The 22046-nt window shown below is 36.7% G+C and overlaps 1 protein-coding gene across 1 annotated transcript in view; it reads right to left on the bottom strand.

Moving 5' to 3' along the window:
- The window catches only part of ZNF804B (zinc finger protein 804B), a gene marked incomplete at both ends in the record, with an annotated part of 214556 nt that overhangs the window by 144122 nt on the left and 48388 nt on the right, over positions 1-22046 (bottom strand). The window lies entirely within an intron of this gene.

Here is a 22046-nt window from a genome sequence, read left to right as displayed (position 1 = left end):
AAAACACTCCTTTTCCACCTGGCTGACGTGGACTGACAGGGATTTTAATTATGTTTTTAATTTTTAACTCTAACTTTTAATTTATTTTAATTTTAATTGTAATTTATTGTACAGAGGCCTTTAATTTTAATTTTTATCTTAACTTCTGTATTTATTATATGTTACTGTTGTTAGCCGCCCTGAGTCCTTCAGGAGATAGGGCGGCATATAAGTCCCAATAATAAATAAATAAATAAATAATATGAGAATATATTTGTGTTTGTGTTACATTTAAGTATAATTAAAGTGAAATATTTTCAATATGAAAAATTGCCATCTCTGTCACATTTAAAATTAGAAATTGATAACAATTCTTATTGATCTCTGTGGACACTATCCAGGATTTCAGGACCCTGCATATGACTCCATTCCTACGCACCAAAGTTTTAGTGACTTACACAAACTGCAACTGGTGAAAGATGGTTATCTCTAGAAACAGGACTGTTTTACACTGTATTTTGAACTCATGTAATAATGGAAAACTTCCAGCAACACAGTGATAAGGCTTTGAATTCAAAAAGGGACAAATAAAAGGATAAACATTCTTTGTTTCTCCTAGTTGTTGATTCTTAATTTGAGCTTCCTTTGTCTTACCATTTTTTAAATTGTTCATCACAACAAGTTTCTCCTGAGCCAAATATAAGATTCTCCTTCAGCTTCAAAAAAGATCTAATGAGATATTTTTTTTTACTCATATATGAAAAATCATCAACCTTCCCCAAACTTGCATGAAGAACCTTGCTGCCAATATGTATCACTGAATAATAGATATTTTCAGTTTTGGCTTTGTTCTGTTTTTACTTCAGTCAGCCAATGCAGAATTTAAACATAAAAGGTGTCTTTGTTATATGGAGAAAAAAAATACTTACCTGCTGATTTAAAATACAGAAAAGGCAAAAAAAAAGTTGGTATTTTTGCTCATTTAACCCCTTTTCAGTTATTGTTTTCATATTGTCAAAGCAAGAAAATACATTTTCAAAATCATTAGCTGAGAGATATAGAATAACTAAATAAGGATTTATATGTTTAAACCAATAATGCTATTCTTTAATTAGAATTAATATGCCTACTTGAGCACAAAATCATTGGCTTCTATTGGTTTCCAGTGGCATAACTAAGAAAAATGTGCTTCACTGTACTTTAATCATGAAAAATAGGAGGCAGTATCTAACCTAATAGCAATTTTGAATTTGTAACATCAATTGCTGTTTTAATCTTTAATGAATTACCAAAACACTTTTCTTTTCTGAGAGTCTACTATTTTTTGCTATGATTTGTACTTTTCAAACTGAGGAGAGAATAAGGACATCTTAACTGCTGTCCTACTTTTAAAAATATTGTATTTTTTATTTTATTTATGAATCTTCTTTCCATTGGAGTTCATAGCAGTGCATCGTTATTATTAAAAAAATTAACTTTCTATAAAATAACCATCCACAAGTCCTAAAAATAAATGTTGCTGTTCCCAAAAGATAAATATGTCTTAAGCCCAGTGTGGAACTGAGGTTCCCTCCCAGCTGAAATTACTTCCTGGCAGGCAACCATTTTGTCTTTCAAAGGGCTGCCTGCTGGGATAGAATCTCAGCTTTGCAGCAGGTGGCAGCAGCTTGCAACCTTCCCTGCCAGCTTCCCCATTGACTTTCAGGGGAAGCTGGCAGAGAAGATTGCAAATGGAGATGACATGATCACAGGTACTTGGCAACCATTTCTAATTATGAACAGGTTGCCAAACAGAGATCATGGTCATGTCACCACAGGGATTGTGATGTAATATTCTGCAAGTCATAAAGTACTTATTGTGTGGCCATTGTAATTCTGGACCATCATCAGCCATGAAGCAATTCTGACATAGTCTGTGCAAAATGTCATCATGGCACCATTTATTTATTTATTATTTATTATTATTTAGATTTATATACCGCCGTTTCCCAAAGGACTCAGGGAGGTTTACAGGATATTTAAAAGAAAATCAATACAAAAGTTAAAACAATTAAAAAAGATTAAATGAAACCCTGAGAGAAAATAAAAACCCCAGTTAAAATTAAAAATTAAAAATTCTCAGCCTGGGCCAGAGAGCTCGAAGAGCCAGGTCTTCAGGTCCCAGCAGAATGAACGGAGATCGGGGGCGGTCCTAAGCTCCACAGGCAGCTGGTTCCAAAGGGCAGGCACGCCCACTGAGAAGGCCCTACCCCTGGGTGTTACCCGCCGGCAATCTTTAGCCGGCGGCACCCTGAGAAGACCCTCCCTGTGGGAGCGCACTGGACGAAGGGAGCTTGATGCTGGCAGCAGGTGTTCCCTCAGATATCCTGGACCCTCACCATTTAGGGCTTTATAGGTCATCACCAGCACCTTGAATCTCACCCGAAGGGCAACCGGAAGCCAATGCAGCTCGCAGAGTAGAGGTGTTACATGGGAGTATCGGGAGACCCCCATCACGACTCGCGCGGCCGCATTGACTTGGGAGGCCGGTGTTGGTGTAGTTGGTTCACATGGTGTGGTAGGATGGAGGGTTTGTTGTCACTGTGTGTTGGGGGGAGAGAGCACGGGGGGAGGCTCAGCTAATCTCAATGTACACATGTTGTACTTTGACAATAAAAGTTTATTATTATTATTCTGCACCAGCTGAAGCCTCCAGGTGGTCCTCAAGGGCAGCCCCATGTAGAATCCTTATTAGCAGGGGTTTTTTTCTCATAGAATGCTCAGAACAGCATTCCGGCACCTTTTTTTTTTTTTTTGCAAAAAAAAAGCTCCCTTTATTGGCTTTCGGAGTAGGCAATCTTGGCTCTTTTTTATGACTTGTGGACTTTAACTCCCAGAAATCCTGACCAGCCACGCTGAGGAGAAAGAGAGAAGTTTCCAAGCTGAGCCATGCTGGCTCAGGAATTCTGGGAGTTGAAGTCCTTGAGTCATAAAAGAGCCAAGGTTGCCTACCCTGCACTAGAGGACATTAAAATTATTTATAAGGTTACTTCTTTAGGAACTAAACTTTTAGAATCTAAAACAGCTAATTCAAAAAGCCAACAGGAAAGAACCTCAGATTTTTCATCTGCTTCTGTCTTTTGGAAGGTAAAATTAGATAACAAAATAATCTATTTCCTATGTTAACATCTCTGCAATGAAATCAATAAAGGTAACAGGAAAGAAATGAGAAACATTTTTCTCAATGTAATATGTCTAATTTAGCTGATGCTAGAAAAAAATAGCATCTTTTGTACTCTCTTGAAAACTATTTTGAATCTATAACCATCTATTACAACTAAACCACTTTAAATTAAACAATTCTTAAGAATGAAATATTCTTAATTTGGACTTTACTTTTACTGTTTGGACTGTTGTGTGTTTTGAAAAATAGATTATTTAAAATCTAGTTATGTTGCACTTCAGTCTTTAAATAATTAACCTAGTATATACATAACAATATATGATGTTTTCCCTGGTGAGCTTAACATCAATAACAACATTTATTAAAAAGGCTAAAATAATTTCTGGTGGTATTATCTGTACATTAAAATTTTGTTTAGTCACAATCTTTCACTTTTCACATTCTGGACAAGCAGTGGTCATGTATCCTAGCAAAAGATGTTACATATGTGCATAAGTGTAGTCAGTAGCATATGCCTTTTTAAAAATATCAAACATGCAAAGAAACAAAAATAAGTCCAAAATATCTGTATTACATCCAGAAATGCCAACTTTGCAAACAATATTTCTCATCCATACCTATGGCACCCTAAAGATACATCAAATGCTTCTCTGGGATCAGTAACACAGCAGGGATTGCTTTTTCCTTCCAGTAACAGATTGCTGGGAAATACCAAACATGGCCTTGAGAATTCCAATGTTTGTTACAAATTTTTCTGGATGTGGTTGGAAAGAGGCTGTTTGGCACCAGAGACCACAGCCACAGCTCTGGGTCAGGGTTCGAAGCAGCTCCGAGTGGGGGCTCAGCATGGGCTGTGGCATGGCAACTGCGGGGAGAGGAATCCCCACGGTGGCTGTGGGGAGGGGAATCCCCACGGCATCTGACTCCGAGCCGCAGGGTCGGGGGTGCAAAGGACGGGCGGTGACACCATAGCAAGACACCGGCATCGCTCCCAGTGACAGCACCTCTGAGTTCCAGCACCTTTTTTTAAGAAAAAAAGCACTGCTTATTAGTAAATTCAGTAACAAAAGGAACATATTTAAAAGAGTAATATCACAATATTTTTGTAGAGACAACTTATGAGTGATTTCAGATGGATATTAGTGTTAAGGTACCTAATAAAATTCCCAAAAATTCTGGTGAGAAGATAAATCAGTGCCACTACTGTGTCTTCTGTGTCTTCCAGTCAAATATTTTTATGAGGAAAAATAGTATAACATATGGAAAATACATTGAGGGAAAAGGTGGTGGTTGCTAAAGATGATCAATGTGGTGGATTTTTAAACCTCTCTCTTTATGCTGATCATCCTTGACTTACAACCATTCATTTAACAATGGTGTAGAATTATAATAGTCATGGAGTATTGCTTATAGTCATGGTTTATGGATTGTAAAGCACTTCTGCCTATCACCCTCACCCCCACAGTGATAAATTAATGTCAGCAATCTTTAACAACAAAATGAATTTTTAAAAATCAAGTGAAAAATTGCTAAAGTAGAAAAGAGTCATTATTTTGTTAATAGTCAATCAATTATACAGTACAACTATATTCTCACGATAAAATTTGACACAAAATGTTATCATTAATTTCTTACTATTTATGTATATCTTACACAAATTTAAGAACTGTTGTGGTCTATGCATTTGTTAATCACTGGTTCTATTATTTACATTTTTTTATTCTCCTTTATAAAAGTTTATGGGTAGAACTTAATTCATGAAAACCTAACCTACAATGTATAGTCATTTGCTAACAATTTCTGTTGTTTTCTGATTTAAAACAAAAATTTATAAACAAAAATTCATCTACATTGTTTTGAAAAAAAAGAAACAGGATAAAAGATTACATTTGTACATTAACAAATAATGTACAGATATACTGTATATTGTGTATCTTGGAAATAACATAATTCCAATTAGAAAGATAAGCAAATTACAGAATCAAAGAACTATAATGAATAATGGAAATTGACTCCCATTCTTCCAAAATTCTTCAAATTACTACAGTAAAATGTAGTACAATTTAAAAATAGAAAAATATTAAAACTTATAGTAATAAATCCAAATTATACAGCTTGTCCACTTAGAAGATAAATCCTTGCAAACAAAACTAAAAGCATATCACTGTAAAGTACATTTCTTTCCACAATCAGAAAGAATAGCTTGAACTATAAAATAAATCTTAAATTGCACTGGCTTCATTGCCAACTAAGTGGGAAATAAATTCCTTTTCATTTTTTTTTCTCAACACATACTGTATGTAGTATTTTATTGCAAAAGCTTCTTCTGGTTTAAACAGCTGTTGTTTTAGGTACAAGACCAAGTTTGTTCCAATTTAATTACCATGCCTTCCCCCAAAGAATTTTGTGCCAGGGTAAAAACACTTCTGTGACAGATCCTTAATTATCTATTCTTTATAAGAAAACATCACTTTCTAAAAAAAAAAGCTCACTGTTCCATATATCGTTCATTCAATGTAGTTGACATTAGAGAAATAAAGGCAGTTGCTGAAGGACCAATTAATCAGAAAAAATGAAGTTGCAATCCTCAATGGAACTTTCTTATTAGTGATATTTATAAGACTGTGTTATGAGTCTTTTCCAACAATGGGAATGTAAACTATTTCATTTTTATATCCAAATTGCAATCTCATTTTTATCCATAGCCATCTCCTTAACTCAAAAATGTATTTTTCTGTATATGGCTCCATGGGAAGACCAGGAAAAGGTGTTTAAGAATTTGCTGACAGGTAAGATGAGCATCCATACATACTGGCCTGCTTTGACTTTGAATACCATAATACTCTAGAACAAATGCTTCTGCGCCTTCCACCAACCCTGAATCAAAGTCTTTTTTATCCCTCATTGGGAAATTCAGTAAATTTAAAAACAAAAAACCAAATTGTACCTATAGATTTAGGAAACACATTGCTAAGATATTACTCAGAAAGAAACAAATGTTTTCTTCTTCTCATGGTTTGAACATGTACATATGTACATATGTACATATGAACACATATGTACAGTATGTGGCCCAAATCAACGAGAGACAGGATCCTAAGCAATTGCCCTAAACAAAGAACAAGTTGACTGGATTCAGATAACAGCAAGACAGATAATTATCATGATTTGGTATTTTTCTTTAAATAGAAATTCTTACATGCTATTGTAATACTGTTTAACTTTTATTTTTAAATAAAAGTTTGCTCTACAAATAAATAGGTTTAAATAGGAAGATTAAACACATATAAGTAGCTCAGAACTGTCAAAATGTTGTCAGGATAAGTAAAACCCATAATAAGCTGAGGCTGGCAAAAGATGCTAAAAGCGGGAGTGGGGGCTATATTCAAGATATAGGAGGAAAAGAAAAGAACCAATATATCACCTGCTTTGTAAAGATAACACAAAGTATCTAAACTCATTTTTGCATTTTTCCCCCCTTCAAAAGGAAAGGATATGTGAAAAGCAGATGAAAAGGCAGAACTGAAGTGTAATGTTGAGAGAAACCTGGTTAGGAAATATGTATAATTGAACTAAGGTTTGGCCTTGGAAATGGGAAAGAAATGAATGAAGAATGAGGAGGAAAGTTTCAGAAAAAGATACCTGTAGAACAGATCATAAAGAAAGCAACACACAAGCCTCTTGAAAACAATACGAGTGTTACCAGAAATCAGCATGGAGCTGTCATGAACAAGTCTTGCTTTGTTAACCTTTTCTCATGTTTGGTTGGGTAGCTTCCTTAATAGATTGTGAGAATGATGTAGACATAACAGCATCTGATAAAATACGCGATAATATTTGATTCAGTTAGAACTGGAAATAGTATTGACAGTTTTAGACTTATCAGATTGTCAGATAATGCAAAATTGGATAGAATAGTTAACATGCCAGAAGGTAGAGTTATTATGAATAATAATTATAATTATTAAATAGCTTAGATAAATGAGGATATTTATTAAATAGGATTTAACAGAAACAAACATGAAATTCTTCACTTAGGAATCAAAAAGTCATATTGTAGGTCTAGACTGGAGAACATTTGGTTTTGTAATGGTATCTTTAAGAAGAATCTTGAAACAATAGCTGACTATAATCTGATTATAGATTATAGAGCAATTTAAGAAGAAAAATATAAGACCCCAGATACAGGTACCATACCAATTTTATGACTGCAGAACTGCCTTCAATAACCTTGCAAGACCTGACATTATTTTTGTACAAGAGTGCTCTGCTAAAAGAACAGAACAGAACAGAACAGAACAGAACAGAACAGAACAGAACAGAACAGAATAGAATAGAATAGAATAGAATAGAATAGAATTATTTATTGACCAAGTTTGATAATTTGATGATTCAGTAGAGCTTAGACATATGTAGAATGCTCAGTATTGGCACTCAAATTGGCTCTTTTAATTAACCCTTCTACTCAAATTGACAATGTAATAAATCTTTAGATGCTGATAAATTATGGATCTATGGATAACTTTATAGACTGGAAGTCATATCCCTTTACCCCGATATGCTTTGCCTCTGTAATCAATTGACTTACTGGTGAAAAAGGATAGTTGGTTGGGCTATTTTCTGAATATACATTACCTCTTCATCTTATCACCTGTTTATTTGCACTGATAACTCATTTGTTTATTACCTTTTAGTATGCAAAGCAGTGATCATACATTACTCTGTTTTTCCCTAACCCAATCCATCCTTCATTTCTTTGTAATACAAAAGTACTAGAGATAGAAGCTATGTACAAATTAATCACATTACAAACAGCTGGCATTGTTACATTTTATATCTTTGCAACATGAAAATTCTCATTAAATGAAAAGCAAATAACTAACTAATATTCACAGTACTAGCGCTTACAAAATCAACTGGTTTTTCTTAGGAGGGATGGAGGGCTTTATTCAGCTGTGATGCACAAGGCTAAGAAAAAAAATCATAGACTATATAAAGACAACTGTAATGCCCTTTTTTAATTTCCAGCATTTGGGCATTGATCATTTGCAAACACATTATTAACTATTACCACACATGTTCATGTGAGGATTTTATCCAACAGTAAAAACCCATTGTGAGGTATCCAATTATCTAGTCTTTGTGTATCAGCTTAGTTCTATTTAGACAATGGTTTTATTTCTTTGAAGATTCTGAATATTAAGTGCTTGGCTGAAATCAAAGAATATGTCTACTTAGCCAAACTTATTATCCTATTCAAGTTAGAAACCAAAAGAGCTTATATATTTTATTTAAACCAATCTTGCTTCTATTATTTTTTATTTAGGAAGAAAAAGAAAGAAGTTTGTGAGGGTGGAGGGGGAACCTAGAATGAAAGTAGAATAAATTCAGGAAGAGAATGCTTTACTTGAAAGAGAGTGAAAAGAATTTTCTGGTCCAATAGACAGAAACATGTGGCGTTTCATAAATAGAAGTTTGAAAAAGACATTTGGTGGATGAAAAATGTGGTGGATGTAGAAAAATGTATATAAGAGATAGCTACAAAAACAGAAATGAGAGAAAAATATAAAAGGTAGAGAAAGATAATTGCAAATAATGTAATCAAAAAAGAGGAAGGAATACTTAAGATTAAAGGAGTCATAAAAAGTAAGTATTTTTAGTGAAACTAAAAAGTTTGGGGAGTGGATGAAGAGGGCTAAAAAGAGGCTAAAAATGGAGCTCCAGCAGAATGCTGAAATGATGATGGAAGAAGCATTTTAGAGATTACAATAGAAAAGTTGGTGTTCAAGAAAAAAATAAAACAGTGTGAGAATGTTGAAAAAGAAGGTGTTCACAGTGTTACAATTGGAATATTGAGACCACTGTTTTTATAAGCAGAGGGAAATGAATGCAAAATCTACAGGGGATTTGTTTGCAGAGCATGTGTAGGTGTTTGACAGAATTATGATAAAAAGGATAAGAAAACTGACAATGACCAAAATCTGGAAAGTGTAGTTCAGCTTTATGACTGTGAACATTCCATTGTTATATAGCAAGCTAAATATAGCAGGAACTTTGTGCCAGGCAAACGGCATAGAAACCAGTTTTTTTTGTACTTCACCAGGTCATGTAGAAATGTATGGATGTGAAAAGGAAGCTTTATTGTACTTCTGTTGATTTATAAGAAGTACATGTATAATAAAATGAATAGTCTTGAATTGTAGAATTCTTGTATAATTATGGCAAAAATGGTTTGCAGGGACAGAAAGATATAGAGAATTATAGTGAATGGAAATGGTAGAAATTTACCTAGGCTTATCCAGATTTGACTAAAATTCCTTTTTTATATTTTATATCTTTATTTTTGGGGGGTGAGGGTTGTGCCTTCTAGTCAATAATGATTCCTAGTGACCATCTGGATTGTTCTGAAGTTTTCTTGGGAAGGTTTTTTGGAAGTGGTTAGTTATTGGTTTCTTTCTTGGGCTGAAAGGGAATGACTGGCCTGAGGTCACCCTATTGGCTTTGTGCCTAAGGTGGGACTAGAATTTTGCCTTAGCCACTAGAGATAGACCTTAACTTAGGATGTCAGTTGGGACCAGAAAATTTGTCCTTAAGCAGTGCATTCATTAACTGGCCATCATCTGACCTCAGAAATTTTATAATTTTTTTTTTGCCATAGTCATTAAGCAAGACATCTCTTGATTACAACTTGTGACCTCCTTCCCCTATTGACTTTGCTTGTTGAAAGCCAGATTGTGTTGTTGTTGTTGTTAGCTGCGAAGTCGTGTCCGACCCATCGCGACCCTATGGACAACATTCTTCCAGGCAACATTCCTCCAGATTGGAAGGTTGCAAATAGGGGTCATGTGATCACATCTTTATTCCTGTACTTTGCACAACTTTACTACCCAATATGTTTGTGTGTGTGTGCATGTGTGTGTGTGTGTGTGTGTGTGTGTGTGGTCCCAAACAAACTACAATATTCAACTGAAAGTTACTATTTTTCTAAAATTATTTTAGATATTCTGCCTGTACATACTTATACATAAGTCTCCTTTTATTTTTTATTTATTCAATGTATATATCAACTTTTCATCCATTGAATATTTACAGGGGCTAACAATAACACAATAACAAAAGTTTTGTCATCAGAGATTAAAGCTCCGGCATGATGTAGTCTTGCCTAATTGTCATCCCCAGCAATCTGATCTGCATTTTTAGAAGTACTGTATATGTTAAATGTAAAGAGACCCTTTGAAATGTTAAATTCAGAGACTGTTTAGATGGACAGTAAAGGATGTAATGGAAGAAGAACAAGATACTCTGAAATTAATCTGAAGATGGATATAAATATAGCAAGAAATGAAATATGCAGTAAAAGATGTACTGGACTTTCAAATGAAACAGGATAATGCTTAAAGGAGATACACAACTACTAAAGCAGAAAAGAGATTTTTTTTAAAAAAAAAAAGAATCTGGATGTACAAATGAAATCTGCTAAGAGTTTTGAAGGATTTTCTGAGAAGTGACAGAAAAGGACAAATTCTTCTTCCTGGCTATACAAAAGAGATTTGCTAAAGTTCTGAAAGATTTTTTACAGAAGGATATAGAACCATGACAAGAAATTAAGCTGCAATACACGATCCGAAGGTTTAAGAATAAAGATTATTAAAAGGATACGGAAAGAAAACAAGTTTGACATACTTGATCAATGTTAATATATAATTACCTACCGGTATTTCTGATAATTTTTTCTGGATTTTTGCTGATGACAAATGAATGAGTATTTTGTTTTTTAGCTAAAAGATTAAATATGGGATGAAGAGAACATATATTGTAACCAGAGATGGCAATAAATCTACTTAAATTGTGTCTACTTATTGGATGAAGGAGAGAAGTTACTTTTTTAACACTATTTTTTAAAAATCAGTTTAAATAATTTATATTCTTTTTAACTGTAATCTCTAACAAAGTTATTTGGGGGGGAAAAGTCCTCCTGGCCATAGCTGTCATTTATTCTATTAACATGTACTATGACATGAACAGAAACTATTTAAGGATTATTCATTTTTTTGCAATAACTTACAGGCTAGATATTCTCAGGTTGTGTGGTGCTAATAAAATTCTTTAAAATATGTACATTGCAATGATTTGGGGAAAGTTTATGTATTTCTATAATGCTACAATAAGATTCTTTTTCCTTTGCTGTTCCTTTTTCTTTCTCAAGGGTTGATTCATCTGTTCAGTGAAAAACACCTAATTGCACTGATAGCAGAGCTGTCATGGCTTGTGGCCAGCTTAAAGAGAAGAGGTTACTTCAATACTGGATAGGTAAGGACATCTTAAAGCTGTTTCACATATGGCTGCGAGCAAAATAAAAGTTATGTCATAAGAATATGACAAAAAAGTGAGGACATTGCCAAGACATACATTGCCGTAGGCAAGTGAGGAAATGCCATCTATAAATCTACCACCTCTATTTTTTTTTCTCTCCATGCTAATATTTTCACATTCTTATTCAGTTTTTTTTTAAGTGTTCAAAATAGGATGCATGTAAAGGACAATATTCTTTTAGCCATTAGGATCAGTTTAGACCAGGGGTGGGGAAGTATCGCCCTTTTATAACATGTGGGCTTCCATGCTGGTTTAGGAATTCTGGGAGTTGAAGTCCACAAATCAAGAGGCCATAGTTCCCCACTTCTGGTTTAGACCATCAATTTAAACGATTTTATTAAATCCAACTGTGTTCATTACAGTGCTATATTTCAAGGGCAGTATTTTAAGATCTTGGTGTTTCATTACAATGTGCAATGATACTGAAATCAATATCTAAAGAATTTGTCCTTCAGGTACCAACTGCATCCTGAGAAGTTTTGGATAGTTGCAGCCAATCCCAAGTATAGCTGAATGGGTAGTTAAATGTATAATGCAAGACACAGAACTGTAAAACAATGCATTCTGAAACTGTGTTACTGCTGTTCTAATTGCCAGTTTGACTCATGCAAGAAGAACCTATATTTGGGATATAAATTGAGTATCAACAATGCTGCAATTATTTATTATTTATCCTACAGTATGTGGGGCAATGGTACTTGTGCCCCTGCTCATAATATTTTAAATACAATTCTGAGAATGTGACATTGCAGTTGGAAAGCATAAGAACTTTTCTTTTATTAATCAAGAATAAGGTATAGTTGTAGATAAATCACTACAAACTACTGTCTGCTATCACAGTTATAGTTGTCTAGATAAAAATGAGATAATTCATGTTCTTAGCATCAGTATTTGTATCTAAAGGAAAATATGCTTTTAAAACAGATCATAGATATAATATGTCTATTCTAAGTCAGAAAACCAAATATTGGATTATCTTCCATCAGACATGAAAATGCAGTGAGGCATTAAGAATAGAAACATGAATAATGTGTACAGGATCACACACTTTTATAAAAGAAAAAATATATATCAATATGCCTGAGTCCAGAATATAAAATTTACCTTTTTGAAAGCCAGGTGAAGTAGAAAAGAAGTTGAAGAAGCCAAAGAGGAGAAAGAAGAAGAGGAAGAGGGCAAACTTTGCTGTAATGGAGTCTTTGAAATAGTTCTGTTCTCAGCGATAATCCATTTTCATTTACATCTAGGATCTGAATACTTAGTCTTACTCATCAAGAGAGTAAACTACTTTTGGGGCTTAACTCCAATATGAAGGAACATTGCAGCTGAAATGCTGCAAATGCTTAGCTTCCATTCACATGCTGTATTAGATAAATTCTCTCATGGAAATATTTCTGTGTTAAATGATAAACCAAATGTAAAGAGAACTTTAGATATTATGAGGAATAATATCTCAATAAATGATGTCACTAGTTAATTTTCATTCCTTAGAATTATGGCATTCCTTCCTGCTTAAAGAGACAATACCAAGATTGTCTTGTTACCAAGTGAGAATTCATCTCACTTATCTAGCGATCAAAATAAAACAAGGCCTATACACAAGAGAGTTATTATTATATCATGGGGACTCCAGAATGGGTTAATGTACTCACATAACCAAAAAGAAACCCGCCCTACTCTCCTTTTTGAAAATATTCTAAATGCACCTTATTTAAATAATTAATGGTCTGAACTGCCCATCCTGGCTCCTCAAATTATGCTCTCTTCTGATTGTCTTACTACTCAAATAGAAATTGTGAGATATCAAAGCAGGAACTTGAGGCTCTCAAGTTCTTGTTGACATTAGCTCCGAAGTCATGTCTGACCCATCATGACCCCATGGACAACGTTCCTCCAGGCTTTCCTGTCCTCTACCATCTTCTGGAGTCCATTTAAACTCATGCCTACTGCTTCAGTGACTCCATCCAGCCACCTCATTTTCTGTCGTCCCTTCTTCTCTTGCCCTCAACCTTTCCCAGCATTAGGCTCTTCTCCAGTGAGTCCTTTTTTCTCATTAGGTGGCCGAAGTATTTGAGTTTCAACTTCAGGATCTGGCCTTCTAAAGAGCAGTCAGGGTTGATCTCCTCTAGGACTGACCGGTTTGATTGCCTTGGCAGTCCAAGGGACTTGCAGGAGTCTTCTCCAGCACCATAGTTCAAAGGCCTCAATTCTTTGGCGCTCAACCTTTCTTATAGTCCAACTTTCACAGCCATACATTGCAACTGGGAAGACCATAGCCTTGACTATATGCACTTTTGTTAGCAGGGTGATGTCTCTGCTTTTTAGTGTGCTGTCTAGATTTGCCATGGCTTTCCTCCCAAGGAGCAAGCGTCTTTTAATTTCTTGGCTACAGTCCCCATCTGTGGTGATCTTGGAGCCCAGAAAAACAAAATCTGTCACTACCTCCATTTCTTTCCCATCTATTTGCCAGGAATTGAGAGGGCCAGATGCCATGATCTTAGTTTTCTTAATGTTAAGTTTCAACCCAAGTTTTGCACTCTCCTTCTTCACCTGCAGCAAGAGGCTCTTTAGTTCCTCTTCACTTTCTGCCATTAGAGTGGTATCATCTGCATACCTTAGGTTTTTGATATTTCTCCCAGCAATCTTAATTCCAACTTTTGATTTATCTAGCCCTGCCTTTCTCATGATGTGCTCTGCATATAAGTTAAATAGGCAGGGTGACAGTATACAGCCTTGCCGGACTCCTTTCCCAATTTTGAACCAATCAGTGGTTCCGTGTCCAGTTCTCACTGTTGCTTCTTGACTCGCATATAGGTTTCTCAAGAGACAAATGAGATGGTCTGGTACTGCCATCTATTTAAGAACTTGCTACAGTTTGTTGTGATCCACACAATCAAAGGCTTTAGCATAGTCAATGAAGCAGAAGTAAATGTTTTTCTGGAACTCCCATAATCCACCGTATGTTGGCAATTTGATCTCTGGTTCTTCTGCCTCTTCAAAATCCTGCCTTTACTTCTGGTAGTTCTCGATGCACATACTGCTGGAGTCTAGCTTGTAGGATTTTATGCATAAGTTTACAAGCATGTGAAATGAGTGCAATGGTGTGATAGTTTGAACATTCTTTGGCACTGCCTTTCTTTGGAATTGGAATATAAACTGATCCTGTGGCCACTGTTGAGTTTTCCAAATTTGCTGGCAAATTGAGTGTAGCATTTTTCTGCATCGTCTTTTAAGCTTTTGAATAGCTCAGCTGGAATACTGTCACCTCCACTAGCTTTGTTGTTGCTCAGCTTTTCTAAGGCCCACTTCACTTCACATTCTAGGATGTCTGGCTCGAGGTCAATGACCACCTCATTGTGATTATCAGGGATGTTAAGCTCATTCTTGTATAGTTCTTCTGTGTAATCTTGCCACCTCTTCTTAATCTCTTCTGCCTCTGTTAGGTCCCTGCCATTTTGGTCCTTTATCATGCCCATTTTTGCATGAAACGTTCCCTTCATCTCTCCAATTTTCTTGAAAAGATCTCTGGTCCTCCCTATTCTATTATTTTCTTCTATTTCTTTGCACTGTTCATTTTTTTTCTTTTTCTCCTTTACCTTTCGCTTCCCTCCTTTCCTCAGCTATTTGCAAAGCTTCCTCAGACAGCCATTTTGCAATTCTTTTTCTTTGAGATAGTTTTAGCTGCTTCCTCTAGTACAATGTTGCAAACCTCCGTCCATAGTTCTTCAGGCACTCTGTTTATCAGATCTAATTCCTGAAATCTATTTGTCGCCTCTACTGTATATTCATCAGGGATATGATTTAGTTCATACCTGAGTGGCCTATAGCTTTTCCCTACTTTCTTCAGTTTAAGCAATGAGAAACTCATGTTCTGAGCCACAGTCAGCTCCTGGTCTTGTTTTTACTGACTGTATAGAGCTTCTCCATCTTTGGCTGCAGAGCGCATAATCAATCTGATTTCTGTGTTGACCATCTGGTTATGTCTATGTGTAGGGCCATCTCTTGGCTTGATGGAAAAGAATGTTTGCTATGACCATCGTATTCTCTTGACAAAATTCTATCAGCCTGTGCCCTGCTTCATTTTGTACTCCAAGGCCAAACTTGCCTGTTATTCTGCTTATCTTTTGGCTTCCTACTTTAGCATTCCAATCCCCCATGATGATAAGGACATTATTTTTTGGTGTTAGTTCTATAAAATGCTGTAGGGCTTCATAGAACTGGTCAATTTCATCTGCTTCAGCACCAGTGGTTGGGGCATAGACTTGGACTACTGTGATATTGAATGGTTTGCCTTGGATTCGAACTGAGACCATGCTGTCATTTTGGGGATTGTATCCCAGTATTGCTTTTCCTACTCTTTTATAGACTATGAAGACTACTCCATTTCTTCTGAGGGATTCTTGACCGCAGTAGTATACCTGATGGTCATCTGAATTAAATTCACCCATTCCTGTCCATTTTAGTTCGCTGATTCCTAAGATGTCAATGTTCAATCTTGTCATCTCTTGTTTGACCACGTCCAGCTTGCCTTGATTCATGGATCTTACATTCCAGGTTCCTATGGAGAAAAAATCTTTACAGCATCAGACTTTCTTTTCACCACTAGATACATCCATAGCTGAGCATCCTTTCAGCTTTGGCCCAGTCATTTCATTCTTTCTGGCGCTACTAGTACTAGCCCTCTGCTCTTCCCCAGTAGCATATTGGACGTCTTCCGACCTGAGGGGGTCATCTTCCAGCATCTTATCTTTTTGCCTTTTGGTACTGTCCATGGGGTTTTCATGGCAATGATACTGGAGTGGGTTGCCATTTCCTTCTCCAGTGGATCAGATTTTGTCAGAACTCTCTGCTATGACCTGTCCATCTTGGGTAGCCCTGCACGGCATAGCTCATAGCTTCATTAAATTATGCAAGCCCCTTCACCACGACAAGGCAATAATCCATGAAGGGGTCTCAAGTTCTAACCAGTAGAAAAATGCACATTAACCATCCAGAACAATTAGGTGCCCCCAGTCTTAAGATCTTCTTTGCAAAAGAGATACCAGAGCCAATGTAATGATAGTGATAAAAATTAATTATACTTAATAGCCAGAAATAATGCTAAGTTATAGTAGAGTCCAGTAGTAGCTTTCACTCAGACAAGTGCGCGCACACACACACACACACACACACTTCCTTTTGACATCTATAAGGCGAAAGCAAGAAAGACATTGTCTCTGACTGAGATTCCTAATACAGCTGAAATCAGCTATCACCAAAGTAATCAATACCTCAGGCCATATGCAGCAGGTATGTATTTGATATTCATTGTCAATGAAATAGCTATAGAAGTACTGGCACAGGAAAGTGGTTCTAACATTCAGTTTTCACTGACATGATCTGAAACATCAACCCTAATAAAATAAAGCCAAATAATCACATTCTGCTGATATGAGCCTGAGAGATAAAAATGAGCATATCTGCTAAAATATGACTTTTTCTTTTAAACAAAGAAAATCTTCAAAACTGCAGTTCTTCTAATGTCTCTCTAGTTTATCTAGATACATATTGCTATCTACAAAAATGTCAAAATACCAGAAAAAGCAAAGAATAGGTACTAGGTCCTTAATCAATGCAAAAAACTTGAAGGAAAACATCACAAACAGATGGCAATTTAGCTTTTACTTTAATTCACTTGGTGGAAGTTAATCTCCTGTCTGGGTGATTAGTTCTAGACTTGAACTGCTCATCCAGTTCTTTTTTCTAATAGTTGAGTATCTGAAAAGTGCTTTTTCAAAAGGCAACTGGACTTTCAGTGTTTTTCATCTTGAAGACGTTTTGCTGTTCATCCAAGAAGCATCTTCAGTTCTGAATTAATAATATTATTATTGCTATTATGGTTGTAACACATAGTCTTCATGGATTACTGCCTTGTCGTGGCGAAGGGGCTTGCGTAATTCAATGAAGATATGAGCTATGCCGTGCAGGGCCACCCAAGACGGACAGGTCATAGCAGAGAGTTCTGACAAAACGTGATCCACTGGAGAAGGAAATGGCAACCCACTCCAGTATCTTTGCCATGAAAACCCTATGGACAGTACCAAAAGGCAAAATGATATGACGCTGGAAGATGAGCCCCTCAGGTCGGAAGGCGTCCAATATGCTACTGGGGAAGAGCAGAGGGCTAGTACTAGTAGCGCCAGAAAGAATGAAGCGACTGGGCCAAAGCCGAAAGGACGCTCAGCTGTGGATATGTCTGGTGGTGAAAGGAAAGTCCGATGCTGTAAAGATTTTTTCTCCATAGGAACCTGGAATGTAAGATCCATGAATCAAGGCAAGCTGGACGTGGTCAAACAAGAGATGACAAGACTGAACATCGACATCTTAGGTATCAGCGAACTAAAATGGACAGGAATGGGTGAATTTAATTCAGATGACCATCAGGTATACTACTGCGGGCAAGAATCCCTCAGAAGAAATGGAGTAGCCTTCATAGTCAATAAAAGAGTAGGAAAAGCAATACTGGGATACAATCCTCAAAATGACAGAATGATCTCAGTTCGAATCCAAGGCAAACCATTCAATATCACAGTAGTCCAAGTCTATGCCCCAACCTCTTCATCCTGAAGAGGATGAAATTGATCGGTTCTATGAAGCCCTACAGCACCTTATAGAACTAACACCAAAAAATGATGTCCTTATCATCATGGGGGATTGGAATGCTAAAGTAGGAAGCCAAAAGATAACCGGAATAACAGGCAAGTTTGGCCTTGGAGTACAAAATGAAGCAGGGCACAGGCTGATAGAATTTTGTCAAGAGAATACGATGGTCATAGCAAACACTCTTTTCCAACAACCCAAGAGACGGCTCTACACATGGACATCACCAGACGGTCAACACAGAAATCAGATTGACTATATGCTCTGCAGCCAAAGATGGAGAAGCTCTATACAGTCAGTAAAAACAAGACCAGGAGCTGACTGTGGCTCAGACCATGAGCTTCTTGTTGCAAAGTTTAGGCTTAAACTGAAGAAAGTAGGGAAAAGCACCAGGCCAGTCAGGTATGAATTAAATCATATCCCCGTTGAATATACAGTAGAGGTGACAAATAGATTTAAGGAATTAGATCTGATAGACAGGGTGCCTGAAGAACTATGGACAGAGGTTCGCAACATTGTACAAGAGGTAGCAACCAAAACCATCCCAAAGAAAAAGAAATGCAAGAAAGCAAAATGGCTGTCTGAGGAAGCTTTGCAAATAGCTGAGGAAAGGAGGGAAGCAAAAGGCAAGGGAGAAAAAGAAAGATACGCCCAATTGAATGCAGAATTCCAGAGAATAGCTAGAAGAGATAAGAATGCCTTCTTAAATGAACAGTGCAAAGAAATAGAAGAAAACAATAGAATAGGGAGGACCAGAGATCTTTTCAAGAAAATTGGAGAGATGAAGGGAACGTTCAATGCAAAAATGGGCATGATAAAGGACCAAAATGGCAGGGACCTAACAGAGGCAGAAGAGATTAAGAAGAGATGGCAAAATTACACAGAAGAACTATACAAGAATGAGCTTAACGTCCCTGATAATCACAATGAGGTGGTCACTGACCTCGAGCCAGACATCCTAGAATGTGAAGTGAAGTGGGCCTTAGAAAAGCTGAGCAACAACCAAGCTAGTGGAGGTGACAGTATTCCAGCTGAGCTATTAAAAATCTTAAAAGACGATGCAGTAAAAGTGCTACACTCAATTTGCCAGCAAATTTGGAAAACTCAACAGTGGCCACAGGATTGGAAAAGATCAGTTTACATTCCAATTCCAAAGAAAGGCAGTGCCAAAGAATGTTCAAACTATCGCACCATTGCACTCATTTCTCATGCTAGTAAAGTTATGCTTAAAATCCTACAAGCTAGACTCCAGCAGTATGTGGATCGAGAACTACCAGAAGTACAGGCAGGATTTCGAAGAGGCAGAGGAACTAGAGATCAAATAGCCAACATACGCTGGATCATGGAGAAAGCTAGAGAGTTCCAGAAAAACATCTACTTCTGCTTCATTGACTATGCTAAAGCCTTTGATTGTGTGGATCATAACAAACTGTGGCAAGTTCTTAAAGAGATGGGAGTACCAGAACATCTTATTTGTCTCTTGAGAAACCTATATGCGGGCCAAGAAGCAACAGTGAGAACTGGACATGGAACCACTGATTGGTTCCAACTTGGGAAAGGAGTCCGGCAAGGCTGTATACTGTCGCCTTGCCTATTTAACTTATATGCAGAGCACATCATGAGAAATGCAGGGCTAGATGAATCAAAAGTTGGAATTAAGATTGCTGGAAGAAATATCAACAACCTAAGATATGCAGATGATACCACTCTAATGGCAGAAAGTGAAGAGGAACTGAAGAGTCTCTTGTTGCGAGTGAAGAAGGAGAGTGCAAAAGTTGGGTTGAAACTAAACATTAAGAAAACCAAGATCATGGCATCCGGCCCTCTCAATTCCTGGCAAATAGATGGGGAAGAAATGGAGGTAGTGACAGATTTTATTTTCCTGGGCTCCAAGATCACTGCAGATGGGGACTGTAGTCAAGAAATTAAAAGACGCTTGCTCCTCGGGAGGAAAGCCATGGCAAATCTAGACAGCACACTAAAAAGCAGAGACATCACCCTGTCAACAAAAGTGCGTATAGTCAAGGCTATGGTCTTCCCAGTTGCAATGTATGGCAGTGAAAGTTGGACCATAAGAAAGGCTGAGCGCAAAAGAATTGAGGCCTTTGAACTCTGGTGCTGGAGAAGACTCCTGCGAGTCCCTTGGACTGCAAGGCGATCAAACCGGTCAGTCCTAGAGGAGATCAACCCTGACTGCTCTTTAGAAGGCCAGATCCTGAAGCTAAAACTCAAATACTTTGGCCACCTAATGAGGAGGAAGGACTCACTGGAGAAGAGCCTAATGCTGGGAAAGATTGAGGGCAATAGAAGAAGGGGACGACAGAGAATGAGGTGGCTGGATGGAGTCACTGAAGCAGTAGGCGTGAGCTTAAATGGACTCCAGAAGATGGTAGAGGACAGGAAAGCCTGGAGGAACATTGTCCATAGGGTTGCGATGGGTCGGACACGACTTCGCAACTAACAACAACAACAACAACAACAACAACAACAACAACACATAGTCATCCAGTTTTTCAGACTGGATTTGGCATTTTTATCCACTTAACAAGTCCTTCCCAAGGACCTTAGGTAATTACTAAATTCATAGTTCTCTGAATGGTCAAAATTATTTTGAATTTTATTTCTGTCTTCTGGGTTATTAAGTCACATTATATTTTTGGTAATCGTCATGTAACAACATACTTTGTAAAGAGACTATCAGGAATTTTCATAAAGTAAAAGATCATCTCAAAAATATGGATCTCTCTTATTAATTTTATGTAAACAATAAACACATCTCTATTATTTTACTTTTATTCTCCACAATTAATATGTGGCAGCTTCTAATATAACATTGATCAGAAATTCTTACCTTTCTCAATAGGATCTATGCTCACTTTCCAAGTATTATAGACAGAATTATTTCCAAACCTACATGGTAATGTAAGGGATAAAACATGGAACTTTTATATGTAAGTCATGTGTTCTACCAAATAGGTACTGGGCTTGTGCAAGATAAATTTGAAGCAGCTCAACAGAGAGATTTGTACTGCAAAGATGATCTGATTCTCTTTATCAAAACAAACAGACATGATATGCTTCAACAAAGCATTTTATTGCCTGGCAAAGTCTTCTACTTGTCACTTAAAAAGGCAGAATATGGTGCTTCTGTGTGTGTATACTGCAGAGAAGCCTCTTCTAGATTTAACAAGTGCTGTTGAATAAAGCCTGAGTCTTTAGAGATTAGCATTTATAGATGAAATCCAGTAGTGACCAGTGATTTTAAGATGGGACAAATCTTATTTCCTGTTTCAGCCTTATATATATATATATATATATATATATATATATATATTAACAAACAAATGAACACTGGGATAGAATTAAAAACTAAAACAGTTTTTATTGCTGAAAAATCAAGCTTTCGTTGGCCAACTGCCAACGTCATCAGGATGGAGATGCTGGGGTGGGGAGATTCCGTTTATACTGTTGGTGTCTGCACTCTGCTCATGGAGCATGCTCAGATCTGTTTGTTGAGGTCTGCCGTATTTCTTTGAGTTGTCGCGCATCCGTTTTTGGGATGTATTTGTCTCTGGGTATCTGTTGTTAAAAGTGAATTGTTTATAGCTCCATGTGTTGTAGCCATAACCCTGGTCATTGTCCGTGTTCTCATGCCAGGGATCTTAAATGGTTGTTGCTCTTCTTCCTTGTGTTCGACATTGCAGAGTGGTTGTGTGCTGGTATATATATTTAAATGTTTACTTTATTAAATACATTCTTAAAATTTCTTAATTACTAATCATCTCCAGTGTCTTTGAAAACAGAAAGTTATGTGTTCACAGTTAACAGGTTCATAATCAATAAGGAAGATCGCTCTCTCTCCTTATAGATCATACTCCAACAAAACTGAATA

Source organism: Vipera berus, assembly GCF_964194415.1.
Source record: "Vipera berus genome assembly, chromosome: Z".
In the NCBI taxonomy this organism is placed as follows: Eukaryota; Metazoa; Chordata; class Lepidosauria; order Squamata; family Viperidae; genus Vipera; species Vipera berus.
This window is presented reverse-complemented; position numbering and strand designations above follow the sequence as displayed.